Source organism: Cupressus sempervirens, chromosome 1 (assembly GCF_028749045.1).
Source record: "Cupressus sempervirens isolate cs-2001-9-10 chromosome 1, ASM2874904v1, whole genome shotgun sequence".
Taxonomy (NCBI): Eukaryota; Viridiplantae; Streptophyta; class Pinopsida; order Cupressales; family Cupressaceae; genus Cupressus; species Cupressus sempervirens.
Window position 1 is genome coordinate 665350256 of NC_143118.1, and position 11997 is coordinate 665362252.

The window sequence follows — 11997 nt, forward strand, 5'->3', positions numbered from 1 at the left end:
ATTTTCAAAATCATTTTTATGAAAAACTATTTTGAGGGCTTTTCAAAACTAGGGTAAAATAAGGCATGGTACTAGGGTTTCTGAGAAATTCTCTAAAGACAAACCTTGAGAATTTAATAGGATTTCAAAGACATAGAGACCAGGCTATGAACTAGGGCAATCTAAGGGTTTGAAAAATACAAGGAACAAAACCCTAATTTGCAAGACACAAAGACTCAAATGATTTTTCACTAAAATTTTTCAAAATTTCTGCATTGTGAAAAATCAGACTCAAGTGATACTTGGACAGTTATGCAAAGTTTTGGTTATGATGATGAGATTAAGCTAAGAGATGAACTCCTTCCAACTACACAGTTCAAGCGAGCACCTAACTAGGTTTTTTTAAAGATTATATAATTTTTGAGGGTCCTCATTCATGTTTGACTATTACCTCATATAAATCAATAATCCACTTGGATATAGAAACTGAGTGACTGTTACCTGCCAAATAAGGGTTCGACAATAATAGCAACTGAGAGTTGTGCAGCATAAACAAGATATGGCTGGAAGTAAGCATTCATGTATTTTGTGCAACTAGATAGTCTACAAATGCCCCAAAAGGGATCATACATATGTCATAAACAAAAACAATGTTGTATAGTAAATTTCAAAATGATATCCAATATGACCAAGCCTCCTTCATGATGCTCCTAATTTTCCTATTTGAATATTGCCAGTTTTTAAAATGCAAGGTAAATACCATTCAATCACCTTTGATTACTATATTATCCATATTAAAAGCTTTGATCATTTGGAGGACAAGAAGTGGAGCTTCAACATCTATTTGTCTAGGACGAAGCACCAATGGTGGTCAAGTCTTAATTTCATAATTAAGAGAATGTTGAACAAAAAGACATAACTGATATATATATATATATATATATATATATATATATATATATATATATATATATATATATATATATATATATATATATATATATATATATATATATATATATATATATATATATATATATATATATATAAAGTTATATAATAATAAGCTAATACAACTATTCTGAAAAGACTAGATAAAATTTTGTATTAAGAGAAATTACAAAAAGTTTACCCATAGACTGGTTTGCATAAAATGTCGCATGGCCTGGTTTCCTTGATCTCTTGTGGGCTCCATTTTGAGAGGAATCTAATTTTCCTTTGTCTGTTGTGGCTGCACTCCTATCTTGTGAACTAGTCAAGGATCTTTTAGAAGTTGATTTAAATGTTGCCACAACCATCAGTGGTTTGAGCACATGCCAACCTAATTGAAAAGAAACAACACATATAATATTATCTTACACATAAAATTTGGTAATTCCCTGAAAAGGCACTAAAAGTGCAATATTGCAAGTTTCTTCTAATAGATCTATTTGAAGTTCTCTGCTGTCACAGGAAACGTGAAAGTCTGTCACTATTTTGAAGAAATTTAAGGAAATATGCCTCTGTCACTTTTTGTGATTAAAATGTAACTTGTGGGAGAGGTACTTAAGCCTATAAATATGATGTTTTTACTATGATTTAGATGCAGTTGACAGTGAACAGAGAAAGGAATAGTGGGTGACTAATGAACAAATAGTGAGGGTGCACTTAGAAAGCACCACATGGTGAATATAGTGATCTGAGGGTTGGAGTGGATAAATGAGTGTTGGAAACAATTGAGGGAGTGTATTGTAAGGTGTCTAAACCATTAGAAAGGTTTTGTGAAACTGTTAAGGGTCTTTTCTAGAGAGCCCTAGGCTAGAAACCCTTAAAATGAGGGTTTGATGAAAGAATGCTTAGATGTGAGTGGAAGTTCAAACAAATTTAGGAATCCTTCTATTTAATAGATTCCTTAAGACTATGTCAAGGTTTGGAATGTTGGAAGTAAGAGCAAAAAGGAGTTGCTTTGTAAATGGAGAGCTAATTAGGCCTAGTTGCATGTAGGAGTAGTCATAGAAAGGTTCATCAATCACAGGATGAAAGGACTGAGATTCATAGGGTTTGAAGAACTCAATAATGGGTATTTGAAAAGGTGAAGAGGTTGTTCAAGAAGTTTGGAAGTAAAGTGCAGATTACTTGTAGGATAGGGCTAATAGGATAGGCCTATTGAAGGCAGTTTTAAGTTTGAGACAAAACTAATGTTTGGTAGGAGTTGGAACCCCTTAGTTATGTTATTTGAAGGGTATTGAAGCACTGTAAGGATCAAGGGAGTCTTTGAGTATAGAGATCAAGAGTTGGTATTGAAGCATTGTGATCCTTAAGATTTCTAAAATTACAAGAAAAGGTGTTAAACAAGGCTTTTTGGAATATGGAAACATTTGTTTTTAGGGCATTGTATTGAAAGATTGAGCGGACTCCTTATGATTTCAATCATCATAAGTATGATGCTCAAATGGCTTCAGGTATTGAGTGTTCTAGCATTGGTCATTAACCTCATTTTCTTTGAAATTGTTTGGTGAAGATTTGCACATGAAATTGAATTTAACCCTAGCTTACCTAGATGCTAGGGTTCTAATTTTTGCAAACCTGGCAGAAGTTTTATTCTTCTAATTGGACATAGGGTTATTCAGCGTAAATTAACTCAATTGGGAAACACCTTTTTTCTTTGTAAAAAGAATGACCATCAAAGAAAAAATTGTCCTATTTCAAAGTAAAAATGTGATGGCCTAACCCTAGAATTCTTATACATTCTAAAGTCTCATTTTTTTTGTCAAGAATAGGATAAAATGTAGGCAAGGTAAGCACATACTTTAGAGAACTGTAGCTTCTGCTAAGCAGCCTGCACAAAATCATATTATATTAATGGGGAGTCTAAAAGGCAAACACCTACCTTAGAAAAAACATACTTTTAAGAGGAATCCAAGAATAAAACAAGCTGCATGAAATGTGATGATAATGAAGACAATTAGAAGAATAATAAACTCATAGAGATAAAAGAGGAAACCCTCTAAATCTAACATCATAACCCAAAATTTGGTCAAATAGTTAGAGGGAAAAATAGCGAGTTACTTTGAAACAATACATATGGATGCCAAATCCTCCCCTCTTTTGCCCCATAAATGAAGATAAATTCTGTTTGTTGAAATGTCGAAGGCCTTGGTTGATTGTTACTCATTTAAACATTTTGCAACTCAAGAGTCAATTTGGGTTTAATATGCTTTAGCAAGTAAAACTTGCTAGCTTTTCTTTGGAGTGTACTCTGGATTTTTTTTTGAAAAATGTCATCTTTTGTAAATATATATTATACAAAGAAAAGGAGGTCTACTATTTTGTTGTCTTGGTTTGTTGACATTGGCTGCTCCCCATGTAACAGAGCCATGTGAGTCATTATTGAGTGTCAATGTTATAAATTTGGGATTTGTTCTTTATATTTTTCCATTTCGGTAATGGCTATTATAGAGAATGGATAGAGGAGAGAAGTCAATTAGCCTCTAGCCTTCCTAAAGTTCCTTGGATTCTTGATGGGCCAGAGACGTGGAATTTGTTAACGTATAAACTTCCAAAAGTTCCTTGGATTCTGGTGAGGACATCAATATGATAGGAAAATAAAGATACATCTTGTTGTAATAGAATATACTTACTTTTTAGACTAAAACAAAAAAGGGTCCTTAGCTTGTCTGACCTTCTTGAACATAATGAAAAAGGGTCCTTAGTTTGAGCTTCACTTGGTGTCAAGAATACTATAATATTCTCTACTTAACAAGGCCAACCGCATGAATGTGGAAGCTCATCTGGCCTCACCCCCCTCCTCCTAACATCAATCTAAAGTACCCATTATCATCTAATTACATACTTCATTCATTCATTCATCCATTTATGAACTATAAAATTCAATCAATACAATCACACAACATTCATTAATACAATATAAAATTCATTAATACACAATACTAATCAAGACTTCATTAACACATAACAATATTCATTAACATAAAATAAAAATCTATATTAACGCATCATTCATACATAATTACTTAAATCAAAGTTCTTTCATTATCAAACAAGGTTTATCAAAGAAGATTTTTAAAACATCATTTCTTTTTTTTGTTTTTCTGAGCTCTCTTAAGAAAAGCGCTCATAGGAGCATCCATATCTGCATCATTCTCCTCCTCTTCTGGCACGTTTAATGTCAAATTATGATGGCTCCTTCTCTTTGGAGGAGCAGAAGGTTGCTGCACTAAAGGGGGCTCTGTTGCAAGAACAAGTGACTGGGATAAATTAGCATACTCTTTTTCTTTTTCTAACTATTACAAGTCTGTAATTAAGTATGAATACAACATAACATGCATTTTTATTACTTGACAATGCCACATCATGTACATTAACATTTTGATCCACCACCGCGTCAACATGTGGAACACTTGGAACATGGTCCACTCCTTCAGCATGATGTTCAACATGCTCTGAAATATTCAAAAAAAGGATACATGTCAAATTGCAATTGAAGATGTTAAATTATATTCATAATTGCATAATTAATTTCCAATAGAAAATTAATACCTCCACCACTATAATGCACATCATGGCCTTCGTCATGAGCAGGTTCTGTGGTAGGATATGAAGGCTGCAGTAAAATGTTATGCACATTGTTATGTAGTCAATTTACATTTAAAACTAATACCAAAAAAGAATCTTCTCAACTATTCAATTTCATTTACTTTTCATCTAACCAATTTTCTTGTGAGATATCATTTGGTACACTGGATTCTTGGGCAAGGCTTACAGATTCTTTGTATAGGCGTGCAACCACAACTTTATAGCCTTCCTTCAAGGCAATTTTTCTATCTTCATCTGTGACCTCCACATTGAATTTTGTGCCTTGTATTTTTTTCTTGATAACGCCAATTTTCCATGTATGGTTTCATTAAACAAAAATATTTGCAACATTATATTAAAAAAAAAAAGAAATTTCATTGCTCTACTTACAAGTTGAGACTAGAGATTCATATAGCCACCAAAGCCAAGTTTGTGTTGGCCAACCTTTTCTACTCTCGCTTTTGTAGCCATGGATGTGTCCTACAATCTATGAACAATTTCAAACATCTTAGATTATATATTTAGAAATATCAATAATTAGTGCATGATTACAATGTAATCAATACTATAATGACATACCTCTTTTTGCCTTGTGCTGCTTCATTATCTCTATCTTCACATAGCCTTTTCTCCTTTGCATCTTCTATTATTTCATTCCACTCCATTGGTGAAATCATAGGAGGACAGTCGTACTTTGGGTTATCCTTAAGAGCCCTTCTATATTGATCCCTCACAGTCTTTATATGCTTTGTTGCTCTTTTTAGAAGTAGGCTAGTGTCAAAAATGTTTTTCCCAAATTTCTCCTCAAAAGATGCAATCAATTGATTTTTTAATTCCATAGCTTGTACATTCCACCTTTTTAAAAACAAATAGATCGTTAGATCAATAACTTTAATATATTACAATAAATGGAAGAAAAGAAAAATTATGTAGCAATGATATGAAACTACGTAATTTTTACGTATGGTGGGTCCAAATAGTCTCAATGTCATGTGAAAAAGATGTTCAAAGAAAGCATTATTACCTAGAAAAACATAAAGGATTTATCAGTCCAAAATGAGTAATGTGAAAGTAAACTAAATTTACACTTTAAATAATAACAATTTTAAAGCACTTGGAAGCTTTCATTCTTTTAATAGAAACATAGTTTTCTTATTCAACAATAATGTCCCTTCATACGAACTAGTACTAGTCACACGAACTACTCCAGGAAATGGATCTGCTTTAGTAGTACTACTCTCTATTGGTCTATCAACTAAAACATCATGAAAATTAAATGACAATTCTAATATTGCTCTCTGTTGGCCTACCTCCCTGCCTATCTCCATGTCTCTCTATGTGTGGGTATATATATGTATGTATGTATGTATGTATGCGTGGTGTGTGTATGCATGTGGTTGTGTGTATGCAAGCTTCTGCAGACATCATTTAAGCACTAATATGCTACTTCATTGTTCATCAACTTGTAGAAATACATTACAAATAACACATTAACAAATATAGAAAAACAAGGTTTTACCAGTTCTAGTGGGCATAGATGAGGTTGTTTGCATGGTCCTTCTTGCTGACAATGCACCAGACAATACTGGACCGCCAACTGAAGGAGGAGTCCCCACTTCATCATGAGCTAAAGAATAGAATATTTTTAGCAAAGACATTTGCAATGGATAAAGATCAAATGGGATACTAGTGAGAAACATCCACAAAAAAAGAGGTAAGTGTTATAATGTTGATAAAAAAAAACAAAGTGTTACGTACACGAAGGTTGTGTGCAACAACGCTCACCATGTTCACCATGTGATGTTGCAACTGGCACATATGTCTATACAAGAACACATAAAATTAGAGATCATGATCCATAAGCTACTATAAAATATTAATATATATTGAACTTCTATTACTACTTTAGTCGAATTACTACTTACCTTCAAAGATTGGATTCTACAGTCCAATTCTATTCTTAGTGCCTCTTTCTCCTCACTTTTGTCACCCTTGATGATAATGTTAACAAGTTCATGAGTGTATCTTTGCTTAATTTGTTGGGTGAGCAATACAGGGTCAGTACTAAGGGCAATGTCATGTAGATATGATGCTCGTATTTTAGATTGCATTTGATCAGCGATCATTCTAGCTTTTTCCTATCATATGTGACATCAAATATCGGTATAATTTCATCAAAATAACTCCAAATCCATAAAGAAAAGAACATAATAATACGACATTTGTTTCTATATTAACATTAAAATTTACAATAATTAATGTTTACCTCTATTGAAGGTGTCTGAGATTGTGCATCCATATCACCCTGTGAAAAAAATTAGTAAGTCTTAAAAATCAGTAGCAAAATTAAAGTAATAGACTTGCCAAAAAAAAATATTAATAATAAAGTAGATTGTATATGTAAATCATTTGTCTTAAGTTAAAAATTTAGTGTAACTAATGTTTATATCTAAAAAAATATTTGACATGTTCTACTTAATGTTTATATGTGCACACATGGTTTGGAAAGAAAAATTTGGTCATACAATACCCCATCATAGTTGACATTGATCTTACTTGGATATTTCATTGATCATCATGATCTTCATCCATGTCATCATCATCATCATCATCACCATCATCACCATCATCGTACTTGTCACTTTGATTGTTGTCGTCACCACCACCATCTTCATCACCATCATCATCATCTTGATCACTATCATCATCATGACCATCATCACCATGATCATCACCATCTTCATCACCATGATCATGATCATGATCATGATCATGATCATCATCATCATTATCACCATTATCATTAGCATGACCAAAATCATTACCATCTTCTTCTTCTTCATCACTGGGTAATTGTCGTTCTTGATAATCATTTACTTCCTCTTGTGCTTCTTCAATATCTTCTTATTTGATCACATTATACTTTACCGAGCTTCCTCTTGGGTCATGTCTAACAATAAATGACCAACCTGGTTTGTGTGCAACACCAAAGTAAAACACTTGCTTGCATTGGCTTGGAAGAACAAAGGGCTCATCTCCAATTAGCTCAAATGACCTTGTATTAATCATAGTAAATCCACTATTATGTTCAATAACAGTCCTATTGAGATCATTTCAATTCAGTTGTAACCTGAACCATTTGACGAAAAGTAAAAGTATTTTGAATGAATTAAAGTCACACTCAAGTATATCATTCAAAATGCCATAGTATCGATTTTCAGATTGTTGAGGATGTATATAAATTCTAGATGAAATATTGGTGATCACAAAGACAACACTTATCCCAGAATCACATGTTTTCTTCATTTCATCTAACTTTTTTGTGTTGAATTTATAGCCATGGTAGTACATAGCTTTGTGGTGTTTGACCTTCAATTATTCAAACATGTCAAGAATCTTCTCATTGATCTGTGAGTTGATATTAAAGTTATGTCTCATGATTAGTAATCTTATGCATACCTTTGTATCTCTTAAGCCATATATTAGATCAAGTACCATTGGCATAACATTGGGATCTCCATTATGATGAGCTTCTTTAACCAATGATGCAACACCATCCCATGTTAATGAGCGACCATTTTCTTGAGACTATTCAATCCATACTGTCATCCAATCAAGATTGTTTGCAATATACAAGTGTAGTGCATCCCACTCACGACCAACTATAAAGTAGACAATTACACTAGTTAGAAAAAACTTATATATATTGATGATGGATAAGAACTATTAAATTACAAAAAGAAACTTATAATTACCTCTCACCCTCCTCAATCTACCTTTTCCCGTCAGGTACTCCCCTTTGAATTTGTCATTATAGTTCGGATCCCAAATGCGATCTACATGGATATTTGCTAAAAAATTTGTAAGATATTCACTAATATACACCATGGTCTGGTATATCATATATCCCTCTATCATAGAACCCTCAGGATGTGCTTTTTGGTGAACCAAGCTCTTCATAAATTTCAAGTGTGTCTCAACCATCCACATTGATCTAGCTTGTACAGGTCCACACAATTCAATCTCCTCAACTTGATGTATGAGGTAGTGTTCTTGAGCATTGAAAAATGTTGGAGGTAAACACTTTTGCATTTCACACATAAGATGTGGAATTTTTCTCTTCCAATATTTTATATCTTTTTTATCAATTTCTTTAGATGATAACCACCTAAAAGAGATTCAACACGCAAAAACACATAAAGAAGATTTCAAATAAAATTATACAATAAATTTTAGATAAAAAGCTACAAATCTAAGAAAAACACTTCTAACCTCATGTATTTTCCAAGATCATATATAACTTTTTTAATATTGTTGTCAAACTATTGTGGAAGGGATAGAGGTAGGACAAACTGCAATCATTAAAAAATGATCATTTCAATATATTATTAAATAATGCAATTGGCACTACATTCAATCTTACAAATATACTGTATATAGAGAATATGACTTACCTTAAGGAAGGTATGCCAATCATGTGTTTTCAACCCTGGCCCAAAATCACCTTTCTTTGATAGAAGAGTGCTTATATTTGCAACAAATCCTGTTAGAAATTTTGCTTTTTTTATGACTTCTTTTAATGCATCACTTTGTTGCTCCGTTAATAACCAAGAAAGGGCACTTGTATTTATGCAGTCTCCATTGATATCTGATTCAATGAAAAATTTTAGTGCATGATTGGATTCATGAATGTCAGTACAAATTTTGGCAATTTGTTCTCTATCACACCTTCCATCCAACATTTTTCATAGTGTCCCTGTTACATTCTTTCCAATATGCATAGCATCAAACAAATGCGTGATTGGGAGATCCTTGAGTAGGATAACTTTTCATTCCTCTATGAAGTTGGTCATTGATGCCTTGATGACCTTCACGAGCATCAATTACAATATTAGTAAATATAAGACAATATCAAAATACAAATTTTAAACTTCGGACAACAAATTGGACATTACTTCGATGGTTTAGTCGATCGTATTCCAACTTCCATAAATGAGGTGTCATTCTTCATGGCCTTGATGATGTCTCTTCTTTCCCATTGAAAAGATATTTTTCAGCAATTCAATACCTGTGATTATTGTGGACAAAGTGTCTAAACTCATCAAACACCTACTTTCCTAAACTTCTCAAATGATGACATTTCATCTTCAGACCACAAACTGGACGTGCAATTTTTTCCTTTGTTTGAAGACCTAAAAGATCATGTATAATTGGATCATACACAATTATCATGCACAACTTAAGCATTCAATAGTAATGTGTAAGCACTATAACAAACCAAAAATATGTGATCTTAACAATATAACATACCACAAAAATGAGTTAGCCCAGGGGCATTATGTATTGTCCATACAAGCATTGCATGGAATTGAAATTCTCGATGTCTTATTGGTCTAGAGATGTCACACATAGTGATGCCATTCCATAACTTCAACAACTTGTCAATTAGGGGCTCAATATACACATTCATATCTTTAACTCGGTATTTACCTAGCAATTGAATGAACATAAACATTATGTAATTATTATAACCATTTTCATGCACTATTTATAAATTAATTTAGATAACTATAAAATAAAATAAATACCTGGCACAATCATTGACAACATTATGTGCTCCCTCTTTATGGACATCCAAGGAGGAATGTTATTGTTAATAACAAAAATAGGTCACACTGAGTAAACAGATCTCATATAGCCATATGGATTGACACCGTCCGGCACCAATGAAAGCTTCAGATTATGAGGTTCTTCTTTAAAGTGTGACCATGTTTCTTCTATCTCTTTAAATGCAAAACCATCGGCAGGCATTCACATAATGTCATCCTGACTTCTATTGCATGCATGGTAATCCATAAATTGTGCCAAGCTAGTGCACCTGAATAACTATTGAAGACGTGGAATAATGGGAATGTACCAAAGAACTTTGTGAGGCACTTTTTTTGTTATTTGATCTGATCGATATCTACTAACATGACAATCAGGGCATTTTGTTGCAAATTCATGTTATTTATGATATAGAATGTGATCATTGGGACATACACGTATTGTCTGATACTTCATTCCAATTTGATCCATAATGTTAGATAATTCTCAGTACGAATGAGGCAAAATGTTTGATGGTGGTAACAAAAACTCACTAATCAACCTACAACAACAAATATGCATTGTTAATATAATGAATAGTAATTGTATGCTAACACTGAAGATGGAAAAAATGACATACCTTAGCATACGTGACATTGCTACATTGAATATACCATTCATAACCTTTAAGTTCACCAACAACACTATAGCCAAGAGTAGAGTTGTTTGAGAGCCTTAGTATAAGGGCTCATGTGCCTTCTCAAGTAAAGGTATATCAAGACCATCTTCATCATCATTATTAGATTCGCTAGTACCATCATTGTGAGCCTCTTCATCACCTGCCCCAATACCATCTTCTTCAATCGTATCCTCTGACACATTATCATCTTCTTCCATGGGAGTGTTATCCTTAGCTTGGATATTCACACCTCCATGTTCCTCTAGTAGGAAATCCACATTCAACAATGGACAAAAATCATGGCTCCCTTCAACATGACCATATTGCCTACAATGACTCTGGGCTGTTGTGATTAGAATTCTTCAATTCTTTAAGCCCTTACACTTTTTGCAAGGACAATAACATTTATTAGATTTTCTTCGAAACTGAGCCCACAAAACAGCCATTGTCTCATTATTTTGTTCTAGGTTCATATTGTCAGGCATGGTCTTTCTTCATAGGAAAATATACCTATAAATAAATTGGACATGTTGTAGTTAATGTTTATATCTGCGCATATGGAAATTGTTGATTAATGTTTTCAAATGTAACTAAAATTATCCTATAATTTCTAGAAGGCCTAGATGTTTGCAAAATGTGGATTTATAGACAATGTATCTTAGTTATTTGCAAGATGCCTCAAAGAGATGTCACAAGGTGAAAGTTACTTAGGTGCTAACAACAGCATACGATGACTAATCCTGATAGCAATGACTAATGTGATTAATGCATCAACTAATGAAGATGAATAAAAGATTGAAACATATTAATTCAATCTTCAATCAAGAACATGTGAGCTCAAAATATGGGTAAATCTCAAAAAATCGTGAGCCTAAGATCATTACAATTTCAGCCATGAAATAATTGCAATTGAAATTTGTTGAAAAATAGGCCTAAGTGGGTTGGCCTAAGGGTCAAAAGAAGAAATCAGATTTCACTTAATTAGAAATCAATTAGCTTATGCAAGTCTGGCCTCATGGTGGTTGTACAATTAAAAAAACTTAATCCTTAGACCATTTGGGCCTAACATCAAGGGACATGAATTTAGGACTCAAAGGTCAATAAAGGTTGGATGTTGAAATTCTTTGGAACATCCAAAACAATTCCATAAGCATATAAGAAGAGCAGATTGGTGAGTT